This window comes from Pristiophorus japonicus, chromosome 3 (assembly GCF_044704955.1).
Source record: "Pristiophorus japonicus isolate sPriJap1 chromosome 3, sPriJap1.hap1, whole genome shotgun sequence".
NCBI lineage: Eukaryota > Metazoa > Chordata > Chondrichthyes > Pristiophoridae > Pristiophorus > Pristiophorus japonicus.
This window is the reverse complement of record NC_091979.1, coordinates 62,556,106-62,579,712: the sequence shown is the minus strand read 5'-3', so window position 1 is coordinate 62,579,712 and position 23,607 is coordinate 62,556,106. Positions and strand designations below refer to the sequence as shown.

The window sequence follows — 23,607 nt, the reverse complement described above, 5'->3', positions numbered from 1 at the left end:
GGTGCAACGAGACCTGGGTGTCATTGTACATCAGTTATTGAAGGTCGGCATGTAGGTACAGCAGGCGGTTAAGAAAGCAAATGGCATGTTGGCCTTCATAGCGAGGAGATTTGAGTACTGGGGCAGGGAAGTGTTACTACAGTTGTACAGGGCCTTGGTGAGGCCACACCTGGAGTATTGTGTACAGTTTTGGTCTCCTAACTTGTGGAAGGTAATTCTTGCTATTGAGGGAGTGCAGCGTCGGTTCACCAGACTGATTCCCGGGATGGCAGGACTGACCTATCAAGAAAGACTGGATCAACTGGGCTTGTATTCACGAGTTCAGAGGAATGAGAGGGGATCTCACAGAAACATTTAAAATTCTGACGGGTTTAGACAGGTTAGATGCAGGAAGAATGTTCCCAATGTTGGGGAAGTCCAGAACCAGGAGTCACAGTCTCAGGATCAGGGGTAAGCCATTTAGGACTGAGATGAGGAGAAACTTCTTCACCCAGAGAATGGTCAACCTGTGGAATTCTCTACCACAGAAAGTTGTTGAGGCCAATTCACTAAATATATTCAAAAAGGAGTTAGATGTCGTCCTTACTACTAGGGGGATCAAGGGGTATGGCGAGAAAGCAGGAATGGGGTACTGAAGTTGCATGTTCAACCATGAACTCATTGAATGGCAGTGCAGGCTCGAAGTGCCGAATGGCCTACTCCTGCACCTATTTTCTATGTTTCTATGTTTGCCATGAAGGAGTTCTGAGTAGAGCGTTTGTTTTGGGAGTCTTGTGAGTGAAACAAGTTACCTGATGAGCAACGCAAATGAAACTCTCTTTGGTGAGCAACGCAAATGAATGTCAGAGAGCATCAGAGCAGCTGGTGTTAAAGCAACAGTGTCATCATGGGGCGAACTGTCGCGAGAGTGGCGCGGTGTGGGGGAGGGGTTGCAGGGAGGGGCAGCGGCACGGACACCGAGCGGCGGCACTACCGGCAGAACCATGACAACGGGCAGGCTCGGGGCGGCTGTGTGCGCGCTGCTGTCGCTCGGACTGGCCCGCGGGCAGTACGGTGAGTGTCCGGGGGGGGGCGGGGGGAAGAGAGAGCGGGGCTCGGGTGTGGGTGTGGGTGTGGGGTGAGAGAGAGTGGGGTAACAGTGGGGACAGAGGGGGAGACGGAGGGACAGTGGACGGGGGGAGAGAGACGGAGGGACAGTGGGGAGGGGGGAGAGAGACGGAGGGACAGTGGGGAGGGGGGGAGAGAGCGGGGCTCGGGTGTGGGGTGAGAGAGAGTGGGGTAACAGGGGAGACAGTGGGGACAGAGGGAGGGAGAGGGGGGGAGGGGGGAGAGGGACAGAGGGGGAGGGGGGAGAGACAGTGGGGAGGGGGGAGAGAGACGGAGGGACAGTGGGGAGGGGGGAGAGAGACGGAGGGACAGTGGGGAGGGGGGAGAGAGACGGAGGGACAGTAGGGAGGGGGGGAGAGAGACGGAGGGACAGTGGGGAGGGGGGAGAGAGACGGAGGGACAGTGGGGAGGGGGGAGAGAGACGGAGGGACAGTAGGGAGGGGGGGAGAGAGACGGAGGGACAGTGGGGAGGGGGGAGAGAGACGGAGGGACAGTGGGGAGGGGGGAGAGAGACGGAGGGACAGTAGGGAGGGGGGAGAGAGACGGAGGGACAGTGGGGAGGGGGGAGAGAGACGGAGGGATAGTGGGGAGGGGGGAGAGAGACGGAGGGACAGTGGGGAGGGGGGAGAGAGACGGAGGGACAGTGGGGAGGGGGGAGAGAGACTGAGGGATAGTGGGGAGGGGGGAGAGAGACGGAGGGACAGTGGGGAGGGGGGAGAGAGACGGAGGGACAGTGGGGAGGGGGGAGAGAGACGGAGGGACAGTGGGGAGGGGGGAGAGAGACGGAGGGACAGTGGGGAGGGGGGAGAGAGACGGAGGGACAGTGGGGAGGGGGGAGAGAGACGGAGGGACAGTGGGGAGGGGGGAGAGAGACGGAGGGACAGTGGGGAGGGGGGGAGAGAGACGGAGGGACAGTGGGGAGGGGGGAGAGAGACGGAGGGACAGTGTGGAGGGGGGAGAGAGACGGAGGGACAGTGGGGAGGGGGGAGAGAGACGGAGGGACAGTGGGGAGGGGGGAGAGAGACGGAGGGACAGTGGGGAGGGGGGAGAGAGACAGAGGGACAGTGGGGAGGGGGGGAGAGAGACGGAGGGACAGTGGGGAGGGGGGAGAGAGACGGAGGGACAGTGGGGAGGGGGGAGAGAGACGGAGGGACAGTGGGGAGGGGGGAGAGAGACGGAGGGACAGTGGGGACGGGGGGAGAGAGACGGAGGGACAGTGGGGAGGGGGGAGAGAGACGGAGGGACAGTGGGGAGGGGGGAGAGAGACGGAGGGACAGTGGGGAGGGGGGAGAGAGACGGAGGGACAGTGGGGAGGGGGGAGAGAGACGGAGGGACAGTGGGGAGGGGGGGGAGAGACGGAGGGACAGTGGGGAGGGGGGGGAGAGACGGAGGGACAGTGGGGAGAGGGGGAGAGACGGAGGGACAGTGGGGAGGGGGGGGGAGAGACGGAGGGACAGTGGGGAGGGGGGGGAGAGACGGAGGGACAGTGGGGAGGGGGAAGAGAGACGGAGGGACAGTGGGGAGGGGGAAGAGAGACGGAGGGACAGTGGGGAGGGGGGAGAGAGACGGTGGTGACAGTGGGAGGGGGGAGAGACAGTGGGAGGGGGCAGGGACAGGGGGAGGGGGGAGGGGAGATAGTGGGGACAGATGATGAAACGGTGGGGAAGGAAACTTGGGACAGTGGGGGAGGAAAGAGAGGGGTAAGACTGGGGGATTTTGAAAATATGGGAGTTATGGGGAGCGGGCATGGAAGTGGAGTTGAGGCCAGGATCAGATCAGCCATGATATTGAATGGCGGAGCAGGCTCGAGGGGCCGTATGGCCCGCTCCTGCTCCTATTTCTTAAGTTCTTAAGTTAAGTTCAAAATTCTTGCTATCCTTGTGAATTTCATTATTTAATTCCAGCTTGGGTTGGTCAGAAGCTTCAATTTGAGGTTTGGGTTATCCAAGAGTCATCAATGCAATCTAGTCAGATTGAGGAACATCAGCAGGGATCAGTACTGCTTGCTGAAATCACTCCCAAATGCTCTGCAACTCAGGGTGGGGCCTCAATTTCTTCGAACTCCACCACATTCTCATCATCTTTACTGAGCAAACTCATGGGGTGAAAGCAATTTACAACTTTGTTCTGAATAGTAAGATCTCCGCTTCTAGCAATGAATTTCATGACATCCAGCAAACTGACTGAATAAGCAAGTCGTCTTTTTCTCGCCAAAAACTTGACATTTTGACATTTGATACATGCAGTGCTCAACTAGTGACTTGTTTGACTCAGATGTTGGCTCAATAAGTTCTGCTCCAACATCATCGAGCTTAGAAGTGAGCAACGTTTCTGATCACTTCTGAAATCCCCTCTTCTAAGCTGTTTTAAGGCAGAATGCTGTTGCGTTTTTTAGTTTTTGCTGATGGCTGACTGAGTGGCATCGTATTCTTTTGCTAATTCAGTCTGTGACTTTGCCATTTTGTCCAGAGCAGTCATAATTGCATACTTGTGGCTCAAATACAGGTATGTGAGTTTTTATTTTATTATTTGATTACATTTTCACATGCCTCCTCCGCTTTGGGGCTATGTTGATGTCGATGATGGATCGGATTAGGCAGCGGTCCGTCCAGCAGTCGTCCACTCCTGCCATAGCGTGGGTGATGCGCACATCCTTGCGATCCCTAGCTCGGACGATGACAGAGTCGAGCAGGTGCCAGTGTTTGGAGCGAGGGTGTTGCCACGATGCCTTGTATTTGTCCCTCTGGCGAAACAAGATGTTGGTGATGACAAGGTCGTGTTCTAGAGATTAAATGACAAAAGGGATGATGGTGTGAGCAAAGTGGATGGTAATGAGACAAGTGAAGAAACAAGAGATGAGTCTAGAAGAGGTGTAAATGGGAATTGCAGAATCATTACCAACAGCTGTCTGGACAAATCGAAGCAGTGGTTATGATCTGAAATTGTTGAACTCGGTGCTGAGTCCAGAAGGTTGTAAAGTGCCTAATCTAAAGATGCGGTGCTGTTCCTCGAGCTTCCGTTCAACTTCATTGGAACGGTATAGGAGGCTAAGGTCAGAATGGGATAGAGAATTAAAATGACAGGCGACCGGAAACTTATAAAATTCAGATCTCTGCTGTTCGTCTTTGAAATCAGTTACTAGTAAGTATGTATGAGTAACCTACAATAACATTCACTCCAATTTCCCCACTTTTGATGGGGGTAGCACCAGGCCAACTTGTTTTTGTCACAGTTGCACCATTGGGAAGTATTCTTGTAGAATCACTTGAGTTTTCATTTCACCAGCTCTTCACCCTTGGAAAAGTACCAGCTTTTTAAATTAGGATGGAACACTTTTGACGAAACCAGTTATTGTACAATTACCAAAATACTTTTGTGGTATTTTAGGGATTAGTATAAGAACATAAGAATTAGCCCCTCGAGCCTGCTCCGCCATTCAACAAGAACATGGCTGATCTGGCCGTGGACTCGGCTTCACTTTCCCGCCCGCTCCCCGTAATCCTTAATTCCCTTATTGGTTAAAAATCTATCTTATCTGTGATTTGAATACATTCAATGAACTAGCCTCAACTGCTTCCTTGGGCAGAGAATTCCACAGATTCACAACCTTCAGAGAAGAAATTCCTTCTCAACTCGGTTTTAAATTGGCTCCCCCGTATTTTGAGGCTGTGCCCCCTAGTTCTAGTCTCCCCGACCAGTGGAAACAACCTCTCTGCCTCTATCTTGTCTATCCCTTTCATTATTTTAAACGTTTCTATAAGATCACCCCTCATCCTTCTGAACTCCCAACGAGTAAAGACCCAGTCTACTTAATCTATCATCATAAGGTAACCATCTCATCTCCGGAATCAGCCGAGTGAATCGTCTCTGTACCCCCTCCAAAGCTAGTATATCCTTCCTTAAGTAAGGTGACCAAAACTGCATGCAGTACTCCAGGTGCGGCATCACCAATACCCTATACAGTTGCAGCAGGACCTCCCTGCTTTTGTACTCCATCCCTCTTGCAATGAAGGCCAACATTCCATTTGCCTTCCTGATTACCTGCTGCACCAGCAAACTAACTTTTTGGGATTCATGCACAAGGATCCCCAGGTCCTCTGCACCGCAGCATATTGTAATTTCTCCCCATTCAAATAATATTCCCTTTTACTGTTTTTTTTTCCAAGGTGGATGACCTCACATTTTCCGACATTGTATTCCATCTGCCAAATCTTAGCCCATTTGCTTAACCTATCTAAATCTCTTTGCAGCCTCTCTGTGTCCTATACACAACCCGCTTTCCCACTAATCTTTGTGTCATCTGCAAATTTTGTTACACTACACTCTGTCCCCTTTTCCAGGTCATCTATGTATATTGTAAACAGTTGTGGTCCCAGCACCGATCCCTGTGGCACACCACTAATCACGGATTTTCAACCCGAAAAAGACCCATTTATCCCGACTGTCTGTTTTCTGTTAGCCAGCCAATTCTTGATCCATGCTAATACATTTCCTCTGACTCCGCGTACCTTTATCTTCTGCAGTAACCTTTTGTGTGGCACCTTATCGAATGCATTTTGGAAATCTAAATACACCACATCCATCGGTACACCTTTATCCACCATGCTCGTTATATCCTCAAAGAATTCCAGTAAATTAGTTAAACATGATTTCCCCTTCATGAATCCATGTTGTGTCTGCTTGATTGCACTATTCCTATCTAGATGTCCCGCTATTTCTTCTTTAATGATAGCTTCAAGCATTTTCCCCACTACAGATGTTAAACTAACCGGCCTATAGTTACCTGCCTTTTCTCTGCCCCCTTTTTTAAAACAGTGGCATTACATTAGCTGCTTTCCACCCGCTGGTACCTCCCCAGAGTCCAGAGAATTTTGGTAGATTATAACGAATGCATCTGCTATAACTTCCGCTATCTCTTTTAATACCCTGGGATGCATTTCATCAGGACCAGGGGACTTGTCTACCTTGAGTCCCATTAGCCTATCCAGCACTACCCCCCTAGTGATAGTGATTGTCTCAAGGTCCTCCCTTCCCAAATTCCCGTGACCAGCAATTTTTGGCATGGTTTTTGTGTCTTCCTCTGTGAGGACCGAAGCAAAATAATTGTTTAAGGTCTCAGCCATTTCCACATTTCCCATTATTAAATCCCCCTTCTCATCTTCTAAGGGACCAACATTTACTTTAGTCACTCTTTTCTGTTTTATATATCGGTAAAAGCTTTTACTATCTGTTTTTATGTTTTGCGCAAGTTTACTTTCGTAATCTATCTTTCATTTCTTTACCTCATGAGTTCAAATTTTACCATAGTAATTTGTGGGCTAGCGGATTAAAACAAAATGACCGTGAAAGCTGTTAGATTATCATGCTTCACTCAGGGAAGGGAACCCGTCACCTCTACTTGGTCTGACTTCTGCCCCCTACTCTGTTCCAATGAAGCTCGAGGAACAGCACCCCATCTTTTGATTCAGTACTTTGCAACCTTCTGGACTCAGCATTGAGTTCAACAATTGCAGATCATAACCACTGCTCCCATTTCTTCGGACAGCAGCTGCTGGTAATGATTCTGTTCATTTGATCACTCCTATCTTCCACCATATCACATACTTTCCATTTTGTTTTCTTCTCCTTTTTCCCTGCTTCTGTACTTGCTTAAAACCTCATATTCCAGTTCTGACAAAAGGTCACAGGCATGAAATATTAACTCTGATTCTATCTTGACAAATGCTGCCTGGCCTGTTGAGTATTTCCAGCATTTTTCTGTTTATATTTCAGATTGCCAGCATCCACAGTATTTTGCCTTTGTATCAAGTTGCTACAAGTCTGATGCAGATTTTATGCAAGGTAAAATTTCCTCTGCTTAAAAAGTAGTACAGAGTACATCAGTATAGGATTCCTGGTTCCCATCTCTCTCTCCTCTCTAAGCGAGCTTGGCAATTTTGTGTGGAATTTAGGGCAGTTTGAGTTGTGCAGTTATACTAGCAGCTAGGTTGAGATTGTCAAAGCATATTTCACTTTAGAATTGCAGCTGACAGCAAATGGAGACTATCTTCCCACCAGTCTGGTCTGGGTTCCAACCCAAGTCCTGCCGGTGGAGCCACATTGTGCAGCGCTTTCCTTTTTAAAACAACACAAGAATATGTGTGTTGGTGGGGGGGGCAAGCAAACAACAAAAGCTCCATAAAATTGTCATGTATGTATGCTTGGCTTTACTAACCACCAGGTGTCGCCACTGTCTGTGGTCATTGGGCTGTGCGCACGTGTGTGCGGCCCAGGTATAAAAGGCCAGCCATCTTGTAATGTAATCATTTTGGGCCCTAATAAAATAGAGCCAGGTTTGTACCTGTTCGGAGTTTACAGTATTCAGTCTATTGAGTTATTGCATACACAACAAAAATAATAAATCTGTGACTCAAGAAGGCTCCGTTAAGTGAAAATAATTAAAATATGATATGTTACCAAAGCTAAAAGGGAATTTTATGCAAAGGCGGGTGGGTGACAACCCTGTGAAAGTTACATATTGCATGTGGTTTTTTGATGATATTTATTCTGTTGTAATAGAAACTAGTGTTCTACAAATAGGATTCTAAGTACTTTTCTAACCGTCAATAAAAGTGAAATATGTAGGTCAGAGATCACTCTTGCTACTTGGAAATTACCATTACTAATACTGGTTTTACATGCTAGAATATATTCAACTATTCTTGGAAAGGGAATGAATATTAGAGCCATATTTGGCTAAATGTTTCCTTGGGCTGGATTTAAACAAAAACAGGACTGCAAATCTGTTACTCTTATTTTCAGTAGATACAAGTTTCAGCACCAGTAACCTGTTGGACTGAATCCTAAATAATTCTAATTTTGGGATAAAACGTAAGTCTAACTTTCTGTAACAGCTTTTCAAAGTGGTAAATATTTGTGATGGGGCTGAGATTAATTTTTCTCAACTGGATATGTCCATGTGCAGTATAAAAATGTCTTGTATTTTATGGAGCTTTTTGATGAACCACTTGATACTGACTTTGTCAGCTGTGGCTCAGTGGGTTGCACTCTCGCCTCTAGCTCAGAAGGTTGTGATTCATGTCTCACTCCAGAGACTTGTTTGAGCACAATAATCCAGGCTGACACTGTAGTGTTGTACCGAGGAAGTGCTGCACTGTCAGAGTTGCCGTCTTTCAGATGTAAACCAAGTTAAACACCTGCTCTCTCAGATAGATGTAAAAGATCCCATGGTACTACAGGTATTTCAAAGAAGAGCAGGAGCGTTATCCCTGTTTACTATTTATCCATTAATCAACACTAAAAACACATTATTTGGTAATTATCACATTCCTGTTTGTGGGAGCTTGCAGTGCATAAATTGGCTGCCGCGTAATCTACATTACAACAATGACTGCTCTTTAATTGTACTTAATTGGCTGTAAAGCACTTTGGAATGTCCTGATGTCGTGAAAGGTACTATATAAATGCAAGTAATTATTTTCTTTAGAATATATCTTCATTCACCTATTTATGGTTTATGCAGTTGTGTTCTTTATGAGCCAAAATTCGATTCAAATTTGCCAAAATGTTCCCTTAGGCTGGCTTTTTAAAAGCAAGACTACTAGTCTATTCCTCTTGTACTTTCAGTAGTCGTCATCATCATAGTCCGCATGCCAGACACGAGACTCCCAAAGCAAGCGCTCTACTCGGCGCTCGTCCACGGCAAACGAGCCAAAGGCGGGCAGAGGAAACATTACAAGGACACCCTCAAAGCCTCCCTGATAAAGTGCAACATCCCCACCTACACCTGGGAGTCCTTGGCCATAGACCGCCCTAAGTGGAGGAAGTGCATTCGGGAGGGCACTGAGCTCCTCGAGTATCGTCGCCGAGAGCATGCAGAAATCAGGCGCAGGCAGCGGAAGGAGTGTGCGGCAAACCAGGCTCCCTGCCCACCCTTTCCCTCAATGACTATCTGTCCGACCTGTGACGGAGACTGTGATTCTCATGTTGGACTGTACAGCCACCTAAGAACTAATGCCAAGAATGGAAGCAAGTCTTCCTCGATTCCGAGAGACAGCATATGATGACGATGATGATTTCGGGAGTACGTTGAGGAGGAAGTCCTATGTTCTTGATTGCTCCTGCAGCAACACAGGAAACCTTCAGAGCTAGTCTTTATATTTCTGACAGTAGCCAATATGGAAAATGCTGAAGAAGAATACAGTTAGGCTTGCAGCAACAGGTTTGACGCATACTGAATCAAAGTACCATTTGTACTCGTCCTTGTTTATTGCACCATATTTGTATTGCTGTTAGGAAAGGAAAAGATGACATCCTTGGCCACCTGCAGATAAACTTGCCCACAGTAGAGTCACCCAGCCAGACAACAAGTATAAACCTGTAGTTGACTTGCCCAGGCAGAATTAAAAGCAACTCGAGTAGCTCAACAAGAGATTTGTTTACTGTAGGGAGTTGATCTTGTATTTGCCAAGGTTACAACAGTTAAGTATCTACAGAAGCCAGACTAGAAGACCGGTTACTTTCCTGATGTCCCCCAAAACACATTACTGCTCTTCATTTGTATCGTTGTGCCTTTGAGTAACCGACTCCAAAGTAAGTGTGCTTTATTTATGGTTTATGCAGTTGTGTTCATTATGAGCCAAAAGCAATCTCAGGAGGGGTAGATTACTGTAACCTTTTGACAGACACGGTTTCTGTGTTGCTTCTTGCATAAAGGTTCTGACTGTTGTAATTTTAAAACATATGCTATGCAATCCTCAGTGAAAATAGACAGTATCACATGTTGAAGAATTTGATTTTATTCCACAAGTGAGGCTGGCTGTTTAAATTGGGAATGGCAGTCTTGTGCCTCTACCTTGAGTTGAATGCGAGTCTTAGTTTGTTATATTTTTTTGTTATGTTACTACGTACCATGGTGTGGCGTGGCCAAAGAAGGAGTGATTTTCTACGGTCAGTAGTGTAAGATGTGCCATGTCGGATTGTATAGTGGAATGACATCGCAAGAAATGGTGCTGAGAGCTTTTTGAGGTGGATGAGTGACTTAACCAATCGACTGTTAGTACGCATCAAATCTCTCCCATCAGGTAATTTCAATAATTATGTGCTTTTGTCATTTTTATTTTGGGCAGAGTTAGAAAGGAGGGAATAGTGTTGAACTAGATGAAATGTAAGTTATAAAACGGCTAATGGGGCCACAAAAGTTGTAACATGCTTGGATTCCAAGATAACGATGGATGAAGCAGGCCATTTGTCCTATCTTAATTAATCCATCTGGAGAGATCCCACAGTTCCCCATTGCAGAATTCAATTGTTTCTTAAATAATTCTAGGGTCTTTGTCTTCATATTTGGAAGTCCATTCCATGCGTTGATCACGGAAGAATTTTCTGCATTTGTCTTTTCTAGTTTAACCTGTGTCCCCTTACCCCATTGTCATAGTTTAATTTAAAACACTATTCAATTTGCCTGTTCCATTTCCTTCACTATCTTGCGTGCCACTATAAGGTTAGATGTCAGACATCTTTTTTCCCTTGTGACTTGGCAATCAGGACTGGAGACAGTACTCTAGGTATGGTCTGACCAGAGCACTGTACTTCATTTGGCACGTCATGTAAAAGATTTCATGTTTTCTCAACAGCTGGTTAATTTTAAACTGTTAGAATCATTTTGACAGCTGTGGGTTATTTAGTATTAGGCAGTCCCTCGTGTCCAGGATGACTTGCTTCTACACCAAAAAGGAATGAGTTCACAGGTGTTTCAATGAGGGACCTGACATTCCAGGTCCCAAACTACATATTGAAGGGTGGAAGATGCCTGTGCGTGGAGTTTCTTTTCAGGTGTGGTGGCTGTTGCACATCAGCCACCACACGGGCTTGACAGAGCATGGTCTTGGTCCAGTGGCAAGGGTTAACCAAGACGACTGGAGACCAAGCTCTGCTGCGCGGATCTAGTGCGTGCACACATCACAGTGTGGGCTGGCCCGTGCTGCCCCTTGGCCCCGAGCACGACGCTCTTGGACCCCGATCTCTCGCCACGATAATTCGCCGCACCTCCACCACGATCTCTTGCCACACCTATTTATGGGTGTAATGGCAACAATTTGGTAGGGAGCGAACTACCAAGTAACGTTGAGCCTAACAAGTGACACTGTAAACCACTATTGGCTATCTTTACACCACACATATTGAGAGGAAAATGAAAAACAATGTTTGTTTTGAAAACTGGTGCGGTTTTTGAAAATTTCTCCTTGTGTGAGTAATGTGTTTTCCTACATACTTTGTAAATTAATCCTAGCTTATTACCAGCTCTGAGAATAATAGATCAGAGCTTTTTCCCCGTCAGCCGCGTATGGTGGAGAGACAGGAGAACATGACCAAGAGGAATAGACACTGAAGTGAGGGGCAGGGGATCAGAAGGAGATGCATGGAGGGCAGTAAACAAGAATTAGGGGGAGAGAGAGGTGTGATAATTAAGCTAGGGGCAGGAGAGAAAGGGAAAAAAGATGTGGAGAGGATTATAATAAAATAGGGAAAGAGAGAGGCCAGAAAAATACTGAGACCAAAGCGCAGGATTGACTGAGGTTGAGCACTGATTTGAAGGATAGGAGAGCGCGGGAGAGAGACTAACCCCGGTGCAATGCTGAAATGGAGGTGGATGTTAAACAGAGATGCACATTTACAGAGGCTTTGTTACTGGAGAAGGGATGGGAAAAGAGTCTCATGGAAGAAGGTTGGTACTGAAGCAAGGGGCTGATGATATGTACCGTTGGAAGAATACCCATTGGCTAGTGGAGCGATGAGCCAAAAATCAGTATGGACACTGACATTGAAGATGATAGGCCAGGTAGCTATCAGTTGATTCTTGTAAGCAGCATATCTTTTGATTGTAACCTTTTTGTTCCGTTAATTGTATATTGTATCCTCAGTTGATTGGCTTTGACCTGGTGATGACACCTGTTCCAGAATCTTCAGGTAACTTGGCAAAGTTACCCTCTAAAGACTAAGCAGCAGAAATTGATTGAATTCACTTGTTTATTGATTGAACAATGGCATGTGCTGTACAGAACATGGTATTCACTATAACATGCAGTGAAATAAAACCCAATAGCACATCAAATCAAATTGCCTGGAATTTGTTGTTGCAATACCGTATGTTATCCTGTGCACAGCAGTTGTTACTGTTTGATTATCATCACAGTGGGGATTTTTCTGTTCTGTGACCTCTTGTTAAATGGGATTGGAAAGGATGGTCTAGTGGTATTGCAGGCCAATGAGCAGTGCAATGAATTGAAGTGATGGGGATTAGGAAGGTTGCCCTCGCAGAGAGATGTGCCAAAAATCAGTATAGAGGCAAGATTTCAGAAGCAGTACCCACATGGCAACACTAACGGAAGATCAGGCATAATCCTATAATAAGTGGTATGAATAGCTGTTGGCAAGGATAGAGAGAGACTGGAAGAATACTGACATGTGGGATCGTGGTTGAGCGACACAGCACATGTAGTGCTGTGAAACATGAGAGTAGGAGTAGGCCATTCAGCTGCTTGAGCCTTATCCGTCATTTAATTGGATCGTGGCTGATCTGTACCTCAACCTATAACCCGCATTTTTTCCATATCCCTCGTTACCCTTACCTAACAAAAATCCATAGATCTCAGTCTTGATAATGTCAATCGACCCAGCCTTTTAGGGGAAGCAAGGTCCAGATTTTCATACCTTTATGTGGAAAAAATGCTTTCTGCTTTTCCCCCGAAATTGCTTGCTCTAATCGTAATATTATTCTCCTTTATTCTGGATTCCTGCAGTCAGAGGAAATTGTTTCTCTGGCCCCAAGTTTCCACATAATTTGCTCTTGATTTTTAGGAGCAACTGGTGCAGAACGGAGTATCTTAGAAATCGGAATTCTCGTCATTTAGTTTGCTCCAGTTCTAGTCCGTTAGAACAGTTTCACTTTGGAACAGAATTTTTTTTTCAAAAGGGGGCGTGTCCGGCCACTTACGCCTGATTTCAAAGTTTCGTGAGTGAAAACTTACTCCAAACTAACTTGGAATGGAGTAAGTGAAGATTTTTGTACGCTTGATAAAACCTTGTCTACACTTTAGAAAATCAGGCATAGGTTACAAATCAGGCGTAGGGAGTGGTGGGGGGGGGGTTTAAAGGGAAGTTTACAAACATTAAACACTTCAGTTTTACAAATAAAGAGCCATCATCAATAATAAATTATAAATACATCAATAAACCAACCAATAAATCAATCAAAAAAAATTAATAAGAAATCATTTTAAAAAAATCAATAAACAAAACATTTTCTACTTACCGACTGCAGCACCGGGAGCCCTCCAACAGCGTGCTGGGGTGCCCCCCTCAGTGTGTCTCTGTCAGTGTCTCTATCTCTCTGTCTGTCTGTGTGTTTCTCGTTCTCTGTCTGTCAGTGTCTGTGTTTCTGACAGCGAGGGGAGGGGGAGAAGGGGGGAGGGATGGGGGAGAAGGGGGGAGGGATGGGGGAAGAAGGGGAGAAGGGGGTGGGGAAGGGGATAAAGGGGAGAAGGGGGTGGGGAAGGGGGGAGAAGGGGATAAAGGGGGGAGGGATGGGGGAGAAAGGAGATTGGGGGGGAGAAGGGAGAAGGGGGAGAAAGGAGATGGGGGGGGGAGAAAGGAAATTGGGGGGGGGAGAAAGGTGATTGGGGGCGGGAGAAAGGAGATTGGGGGGGGGGGGGGAAGGAGAATGACGGGGGTGGGGGGAGGGAGGAGAAGGGGGAGGGAGGCTGAACGGGCCGGGCCCAAGACTTCAGGCAGGGCCCGTTCCCAGCACCAGATTTACAGGTCGGTGGCGTTGGATAGGGTCGGGGGGGTGGTGGGAGGGAGGTCGGTTCGGTTCGGGTCGGGGGGAGGGAGAGGGAGGTCAGGTCGGGGGCAGGGAGGTCAGGTCGGATCCAGTCCGGAGGCGGCGGGGGGGGCAGCGGGTGTCGGGTCCGGTCCGGAGGCGGGGGCAGGGGAGCGGGTGTCGGGGGCGGGGGGCGGGAAGCGGGAGTCTGGTCGGGAGGAAGCAGGAGCTGGCTGTGGGAGGAGCCTTATTCACGCAGCCCCAGTGAGGCCATTGGGCCAGGGCTAGGGGCTGCGTGCTTCGGGCCCCTCCCACGCAGTTTCGGGCGCCTGGAGCTACTGCGCTTGGGTGCCCACTGTAGCGCGCATGTGCAGAGGTCCCGGCACTGTTTTCAGTGCAGGGACCTAGCTCCGCCCCCTACAGCTCCTGCTGCGCTGCGCTGAGGGCCAGAGGACCTGCAGGAAGGTGGAGAATACGGAGGTTTTTTTTAGATGTACTTTGTGGCACAAAAAACGGGCGTCCAGGTCGGGACTGTGCCGTTCTAGGCGCGGCTCGAAACTTGGGTCCTCTGTATCTACCTTATAAAATTCCTTTCTTATTTTAAACATGATTAGCTCCTCCCTAACCTTCTAAACTCGAGAATCCAAACCAAGTTTATGCAACCGGTTGTCATAATTTGAACCTGCAAGTCCTGATGCCATTCTGGTGAATCTGCATTGTACTCTGTCCAAGGCCAGCATATCTTTCCTGAGGTGCAGTGTCTAAAACTGAGCACAGCAATCCTGATGGACTCTGTACAACTAAAGCAACAGTTCCTCACTTTTGTACTCCAATCCTCTTGAGATAGAGGCCAACATTCCATTAACTTTTTTGATTACTACTTTTTAACCTGTGCACTGCTTTTAGTGATTTGTACAGGAGAGGAAGGCATCAAGTGGAGGCCAGGTACTTCCTTATTGAGGATTGTAGAGGGCTCTCTATTCTTGCACTTTTAAATAGTGCCAGGCCTGACATTTGGGTACACCTGATCTGGCTACAGCGATCTAAGGAGCAAGAATTTGAAAATCTAACTTGATAACAATGGTGATTTTGTTCCAAAGATATACTATGGGCCTTTTCAAAAGACAAAAGGATCCCTAAATTTTAATTTTATTAAAATGAGTTGATGGCATTCTGCAGTATTCAAATCCAAGATCTGAATCATTCTACTAAATTGCCAATAACAAAAAATGCTGGAAATACTCAGTATGTTAGGCAGCATCTGTGGAGAGAGAAAGAGTTAATGTTTCAGGTCAATGACCCATCATCCGAACACAGCTGGTTCAGACGATGGGTCATTGACCTGAAATGTTAACTCTTTCTCTCTCCACAGATGCTGCCTGAATATTTCCAGCATTTTCTGTTTGTATTTCAGATTTCCAGCATTTGCACTATTTTGCTTTTGTACTAAATTGCCATCTTTGGTACTAAACCACTTGTCTTGCTATTAGTAGAAATTTAGAGGAGATTGCTAGTAGTTTGTGGCTTCTGTCAGAAGTGTTGTGCATACTGAGGTGAGAATTGGCAGATTAGAAATTCAGCAATCCATTTTATTGATTCCTTTGTTTCCGTTGTTTTTTGTTTTGTTTTCATTCAGTGGTCATCTTTCTGAATGGTTTAGTGATCCATATTGTCCTCTAGCAGGAAAAGCAGTAACAACGACTGAATTTCTTTTATTTCAAGTGAACAGTAAGTTTTGCTTGTCCAGTGACTCCTATGAACTCATTATCTTTGTGAGCTGGCAACACTCAACTACTTGCATTCGAGTGCTCTGTCACGTTTAATGCAGAGTATAATAGCTATTGGAAAATATCCATTTGAATCCAATGTTTCAGATAAATAGATTTAAATGAAATCAGGTGGTCACGGTAAATATTTTTGAATAAAACAAACTTCAGGTTTTAATATCTTAAAAATAGGTCGTATTCTATATTCTCTTTCTTGGTGGCATGCAGAATCTATGCCATTCTTGCACCACTAGGACGTGATTGATACAGTCCGATAAGGATGATTTTAGAATTTTTTTTTCATTCCCTACTCATAGTAGCTTGATTGCTAATACAACAGAGTGAGGGACTGGGAAGGTCGTCGCTAGAGTTCTCCTCAACCGTCTTCTCCCGGAGTCACAGTGCAGATTCCGTCCCCTATGGGGAACAATGGACATGATCTTTGCAGCACGACAACTGCAGGAACAATTCAGGGAGCGGCGCCAGCCCTTATACATGGCCTTTTTCGATCTTACAAAGGCCTTTGACACTGTCGACCATGAGGGCTTATGGAGCGCAACCTCCTCCGTTTTGGATGCTCCAAAAAGTTTAACATCCTTCGCCTGCTCCACGACGACATGCAGGGCATGATCATTACCAGCAGATCCATTCCACGGCCGGACCGGGTTCAAACAGGGCTACGTCATCACTCGAACCCTCTTCTCAATCTTTCTCGCTGCCATGCTCCACCTCACAATCAACAAGCTCCTCACTGGAGTGGAACTAAACTACAGAACCAGTGGGAAGCTGTTTAACCTTCGTCACCTCCAGGACAGATCCAAGATCACCCAAGTATGCGGACGACGCCTGCGTCTGCGCACATTCTGAGGCTGATCTCCAGGGTATAGTCGATGTATTCACCAAGGCATATGAAAGCATGGGCCTTATGCTTAACATCCGTAAGACAAAGGTCCTCCACCAGCCTGTCCTCGCCGCACAGCACTGCTCCCCAGTCATCAAGATTCACGGTGCAGCCCTCGACAAAGTGGACCACTTCCCATACCTCGGGAGCCTCTTGTCAACAAAGGCAGACATTGATGAGGAGATTCAACATCGCCGTCAGTGCAGCCTTCGGCCACCTGAGGAAAAGAGTGTTCGATGATCAGGCCCTGAAACCTATCACCAAGCTCATGGTCTACAGGGATGTAGTAATATCCGCCCTCCTGTATGGATCTGTATGGACGATGTACAGAAGGCACCTCAAGTCGCTGGAGATATATCACCAACGATGTCTCCAAGATCCTGCAAATCCCCTGGGAGGACAGATGCACCAACATCAGTGTCCTTGCCCAGGCTAACATCCCCAGCTTTGAAGCACTAACCACACTCGATCAACTTTGCTGGGCAGGCCACTTAGTTCACATGCCAGACACAAGACTCCCTAAGCAATTGCTCTATGCGAAGCTCCTTCATGGCAAATGAGCTAAAGGTGGGCAGTGGAAACGTTACAAGGGCACCCTCAGAGCCTCCCTGGTGAAGTGCGACATCACCACTGACACCTGGGAGACCCTGGCCGAAGACTGCCCTAGCTGGAGGAAGTGCTTCCAGGAGGGCGTTGAGCTCTTCGAATCTCAATGCTGCGAGCGTGATGAGGTCCGGCGCAGACAGCGGAAAACATAGAAACATAGAAAATAGGTGCAGAAGTAGGCCATTCGGCCCTTCGAGTCTGCACCACCATTCGATAAGATCATGGCTGATCATTCCCTCAGTACCCCTTTCCTGCTTTCTCTCCATACCCCTTGATCCCTTTAGCCGTAAGGGCCATATCTAACTCCCTCTTGAATATATCCAATGAACTGGCATCAACAACTCTCTGCGGCAGGGAATTCCACAGGTTAACAACTCTGAAGAAGTTTCTCCTCATCTCAGTCCTAAATGGCCTACCCTTTATCCCAAAACTGTGTCCCCCGGTTCCGGACCTCCCCAACATCCACCCGCATCCAACCTGTCCCTTCCTGCCAGAATCCCGCATACCTCCATGAGATCCCCCCTCATCCCTCCAAACTCCAATGCATAAAGGCCCAGTTGATCCAGTCTCTCCCCACATGTCAGCACGGCTGTCCCGGGAATCAGTCCGACGAACCCTCGCTGCACTCCCCCCAACAGCAAGAATGTCCCTCCCCAGACCAGGAGACCAAAACCGAACACAACACTCCAGATGAGGCCCCACCAAGGCCCTGTACAACTGCAGCAAGAACCCCCCGCTCCCACACTCAAATCCCCCAGCCATGAAGGTCAACAAACCACCCGCTGCACCCGCACGCCAACTCCCAACGACCGATGAACCACGACACACAGGTCTCGTCCCGCCCCCCCCCCCCCCCCCAATCTGTCACTGTTCAGACAACACTCTCCCCTCACGCCTCCGCCCCCAAAGTGGACAACTCCACACTCACCCACACTACACTGCATCTGCCACGCACCTGCCCGCCCACCCAACCCGTCCAAGCCACCCTGCAGCCTCCCAGTGACCCCACACCGCCATCCAACTCCGTCACCTGAAAACCGGGAGATACCACAACCAATTCCCTCATCCAAATCACTGACTGATGTACACTGTAAAGAGCTGTCCCAGCACTGAGCCCTGCGGCACTCCACCAGCCACCACCCACCACTCTGAAAAGGATCCGTCCATCCCAACTTTCCGCTTCCCGCCCGCCAATCAGCCCTCCATCCACGCCAGCACACCATCCCCAACACCATGTGCTCCGACCCTACACACCAATCTCCCGTGGGGGACCCTGTCAAAAGCCCCCCGAAAGTCCAAATACACCACATCCACCGGTCCTCCCCCGCCCACTCCACTAGCCACACCTTCAAAAAAAACTCTAGAAGACCTGTCAAGCACGACCTCATTCTTTCCCCCCCCCCCCCCCCCCCCCCCCAACAAATCCACGCCGACCCGGCCACTGCTCTCCAAATGCACTGCCACTCCATCCCCAACAATTGATTTCAACACTTTCCCCCCACCGATGTCAGGCCAACTACCCGTTTTCTCTTGCCCTCCCTCCCCAAAAAGTGGTGTTACATCAGCTACCCTCCAGTCCATAGGAACCGATCCCAAGTCGATAGACCGCCGGAAAATGATCACCAATGCATCCACCACTTCCAGGGCCACCTCCCCAAGCACTCCAGGACGCAGACCACCAGGTCCTGGGGATCCACCGACCCCCAATCCCATCAATACCCCCCAACACAACCCCCAGCCCAATAAGGATTTCCCTCAGTTCTTCCCTTTCACCAGACCCTCGGTACCCTCGTACTTTCGGAAGGTTATTTGTGTCTTCCTTCGTGAAGACAGAACCAAAGTATCTGTTCAATAGGTCTGCCATCTCTTTGTTCCCCATTGTAAATTCACCTGAATCCGAATGCAAGGGACCTACGCTTGTCCTCACCAATCCTCTTCTCGCATATCCATAGAAGCCCCTGCAGTCAGTTTCCATGTTCCCGGCAAGCTTCTACTCGTACTCTATTTTTCCCCTCCTAACCAAACCCCTTGTCCTCCTCTGCCGAACCCTAAATTTCCCCCAGTCCTCAGGCCCGCTGCCTCCTCTGGCCAATTCACATGCCCCCTCCTCACCATCCCCAAGTTCCCCCGCCAGCCACGGCCGAGCCACCCACCGCCCCCCCCCCCCCTTCCACCCCGTTCCACCCTTACTCCAGGCAGCGATGTACAATTGCTGAAGTTCATCCATGTGATCTTTAAATTGTCTGCCACCGCCCATCCACCGTCAACCCCCCCAAGCACCACCCGCCAGTCCACTCCAGGCAACCCACGCCTCAAACCATCGAAGCTACCCCTCCTCAAGCCCAGGATCCCAGCCTCCGAATCAACTGTCACTCAACATCCCAATAAAGAACTCCACCACACCATGGCCACCCCCCCCCCCCCCCCCCCCAGGGGCCTCGCACAACAAGACCTCCCATTAGTCCCCTCCCATTGCACATTACCCAGTCCAGGATAGTCAGCTCCCTGGCCGGCTCCTTGACACAGGTCCAGAAAACCATCCCCAACACACTCCGGGAAATCCTCCTCCTACCGCACCACCACCAGTCTGGTCAGCCCAATCAACATGCAGATCAAAGTCACCCATGACAATTGTTGCATCCCCACTGCATGCATCCCCCACTTCCTGTTCGATGCCGTCCCCTACCCCACCACCACTGTTTTGTGGTCTACACACAACTCCCACCAGCGTCCTCCGCCCCCCTGGTATTCCGCAGCTCCACCCATACCGATTCCACATCATCCAAGCCAATGTTCCCTCCCACCACTGCATCAATTTCCTCTTCAACCAGCCAAGCTACCCCGCCTCCCCTTCCTTTCTATCTATCCCCCCTAAATGTTGAATACCCCTGGATGTTGAGTTCCCAGCCTTGCTCACCTAGAGCCATGTTTCCGTGATGCCAATTACATCATACCCATTAACTGCTATCTGCGCTTAATTCGTCCACCTTATTCTGAATACTCCTTGCATTGAGGCATAGAGCCTTCAGGCTTGTCTTTCTAACACTTTGCCCCTTTAGAATTTTGCTGTAATGTGGCCCTTTTTGCTTTTTGTCTTAGGTTTCTCTGCCCTCAACTTTTACTTTTCTTCTTTCTATCTTTTGCTTCTGCCCCCATTCTATTTCCCTCTGTCTCCCTACATAGGTTCCCATCCCCCTGCCGTATCGGACCAAGATAGGAGAAACTTTTTCACCGAGAATTGTGAACCTATGGAATTCTCGACCACAAAATTGAGTCCAGTTCGTTGGAGATATTCAAAAGGGAGTTAGATGTGGCCCTTGCGGCTAAAGGGATCAGGAGGTATGGAGAGAAGGCAGGAGTTGGGTACTGAAGTTGCTTGATCAGCCATGATCATATTGAATGGTGGTGGAGTCTCGAAGGGCCGAATGGCCTACTCCTGCACCTATTTTCTATGTTTCACTCAACTGGCTTTTGATCCTTTTCTCAGCTCCTTCTATTTTCAGCCTTTGTGTTTTGTTGCAGTGAGGGTCATGAGATCGGTGGCAGAGGATGAAGTTGTTCAAGGATAGACCCTTAGGGGACTTATGGGTGAGAAAGGAAGGCATTGCAAGAGACTCTTTGGCTATGACCGAATATGCAGGAGTGACAGCATGTGAGGGCAGTCGCAGCGTGCTGGATAACGGAGAAGATTGAAGCCAATTCTAAAAGAGAAAGTGCTTGAATTCTTGAGGGCTATTCCATGTGAGAAGTACCTAAAACTCGTCTGATCCATCTTTTCGATGAGAAATTACACCCAAGTCCTGTCATCCCTCAGGTATTTGAAAACAATCCCAGGACAGTATTCAAAGAAGAGCAGGGGAGTTCTCCCTGGCATTCTGGCCAATGTTTATCCCTCAGCCATCATTACAAAAACAGATCATCTAGCCATTTTCACATTGCTGATTGAGGGACCTCGCTGTGTGCAAATTGGCTACTGTGTTTCCTACATTAGCTAGGGGAAAGTAAGCTGTGAGGAGGACATAAAGAGGATATAGACCAGTTACGTGATTGGGCAAGAAGGTGGCAGATGGAGTATATTGTGGGGCAGAGTGAAATTATCCACTTTGGTAGGAAGAATAGAAAAGCAAAATATTATTAAAAGGTGAGAGACTAGTAAATGTTGGCATTCAGAGGCATTTGAGTGTCTTTGTACACAAATCACAGAAAGTTAACATGAAGGTACGGCAAGCAATTAGGAAGACAAATGTTTTGCAAGCCTTTATTGCAAGGGAATTGGAGTACAAGAGTAAGGCAGTCTTGCTGCAATTATATAGAGCGAGATCATACCTGGAGTACTGTGTAATGAAGGATATACTTGCCTTAGAGGTGGTGTACCAAAGGTTCACTGGATTGATTCCTGGGATGAGAGCAGTGTACAGGTGTCGCTTCGAGAATCCGGAATTCTGGAATCCATACCGATTGGTGGCAGGGTCATCCGGAATCGGTAAAATGTTCCAGAATCTGGACCCAATGACCATGCCAATCTCGGAGCCTCACTGCAGCCCGACTTCGGGCCTCGTCCCCCTCGTTTTGTCGCCGCTGTCCTTACGATGGGGCCTTCTCGTCGCCTTGCCGATGACGACCTCGGCGGGACCCGCTGACAACCTTCTTGGCAGGGCCTGTCCACCCACTGACATCCTTGGCGGGGCCCGCCCGCCCGACAACATCCTCCTCAGCAGGGCCAGACAGCCTGAATAGCTCTTCGGCGGGAATCTCCCCCCCCCCCAGCCCACCATCTGACGTTCCGAAATCCGGAAATACCCAACCTGGGCTCGGGTGCTTCCGGATTCGTAACGTCAGAAATCGGAACTCAGTGCCAACCCCCCCCCCCCTTCCCCCGTCGAATATCTGTCCCACCTGTGACAGGGTCTGTGGCTCTCGTGTTGGACTATTCAGCCACCAAAGAACTCACTTTGGGAGTGGAAGCAAGCCTTCCTCGATTCCGAGGGACTGCCTATGATGATGATGATGATGACGACCAACATTTTAAAATATTTTACAATTTTCTATGTGAAGGTTATAAACTAAAGAACAAATGTTTTAATCAAACATGCCCATCTTGAATGTTGTGTAGTGCTTTTGAAAGTGATATTCCATATTTCATTTTGCTAGAACATCGTGAGTACTGAATGTATGGATTTACTTTTCAAGATGGGCCTTATTAAGAAAGTCTTGTATTTATATAGCACATTTCATAGCCTCAGGAAAGCACTTCACAGCCAATTAAGTAAATTTAAAATGTTGTCACCATGGAAAATGTGGCAGCCAATTTGCGCACAGCAAGTTCCCACAAACAGCAATCTGATAATGACCAGATAATATGTTTTAATGATGGTTGATGGATAAATGTTGCCCAGGACACTGGGGACAACTCCCCAGCTCCTCTTCAAATAGTGCCATGGGATGTTTTACACCCACCTGAGGGGGCAGTCAGTTTAACATCTTATCCAAGAGATGGCACCTCTAACAGCGCTGCACTCCTTCAATGCTGCATTGGAATGTCGACCAAGATTTTGTGCTCAAGTCTCGAGTGGAATTGCACCAATACTCCAGGTAGTGTGAGTTAGTTGAATCAGACACAGAGGCCTATCATTATACCTGGGAGTCCCTCTGGCCAAAGACAGCCCTAAGTGGAGGAAGTACATCCGGGAGGGTGCTGAGCGCCTCGAGTCTCATCGCCGAGTGGATGCAGAAAACGAGCGCAGGCAGAACATGCGGCAAACCTCTCCCACCCTTCCTTACTCTCAACGACTGTTTCCCACCTGTGGCAGGGACTGTGGCTCTCGTATTGAACTGTTCAGCCTCCTAAGGACTCATTCGAAGAGTGGGAGCAAGTCTTCCTCGATTCCGAGGGACTGCCTATGATGATGATGAGTTGATATCCCCAGAAAATGGTGTGGGATTATTTTGGGTTATCTTTTTATAATTTCTGGTTGATGTGCAGAAATGTACTTTTTGTCTGTTTAGTTGTGCAGTCATGTTGTTCTGTACAGATCCAACCACATCGTTTTGTGTGTTAAATGTACCATACTGTATAGAATGCTATAGAGGTATTGATTAAATAGGCTGTACTCCCAACATAGTTCACTGCAATTAATAATAATTTTTTTTTAGAAAATTATGTATGCGTTAACAAGCCAAACTAAAAATAAAATATTATCTTTCTTTTATAGGTGTGAAATTTCTGGCAATGACACCATCCTAACCAAAATACTTTATACTCCTGAGTGAAGATAACATTCCTCAGATAATTGGAATTTACAGACTACAAAGGGCAACCATTGAGGGGCTGCCAGTAGGTCAGTATGCTGTACTTGAAAATTTTGCTTTACAGGTTTAAGTTATGGATTCTGACGTCTCCTACTTTA

At 47.9% G+C, this 23,607-nt stretch overlaps 1 protein-coding gene across 10 annotated transcripts in view; it reads left to right on the top strand.

The window, feature by feature from the left end:
• The window catches only part of LOC139259737 (speckle-type POZ protein-like A), a 270,126-nt gene that overhangs the window by 96,210 nt on the left and 150,309 nt on the right, over positions 1-23,607 (top strand). For 7 of the 10 annotated variants that reach the window (XM_070875375.1, XM_070875374.1, XM_070875370.1 and 4 more), the window contains one exon: positions 23,413-23,538. The exons of 1 other annotated variant lie outside the window; for it this stretch is intronic. The gene's annotated coding sequence lies outside the window, so the exon portion shown is untranslated. Of the gene's footprint in view, positions 1-6,879; positions 6,949-10,049; positions 10,191-23,412; positions 23,539-23,607 lie in introns of those variants that run through there. 2 more of the 10 variants (XM_070875372.1, XM_070875376.1) reach the window with 2 other exon arrangements.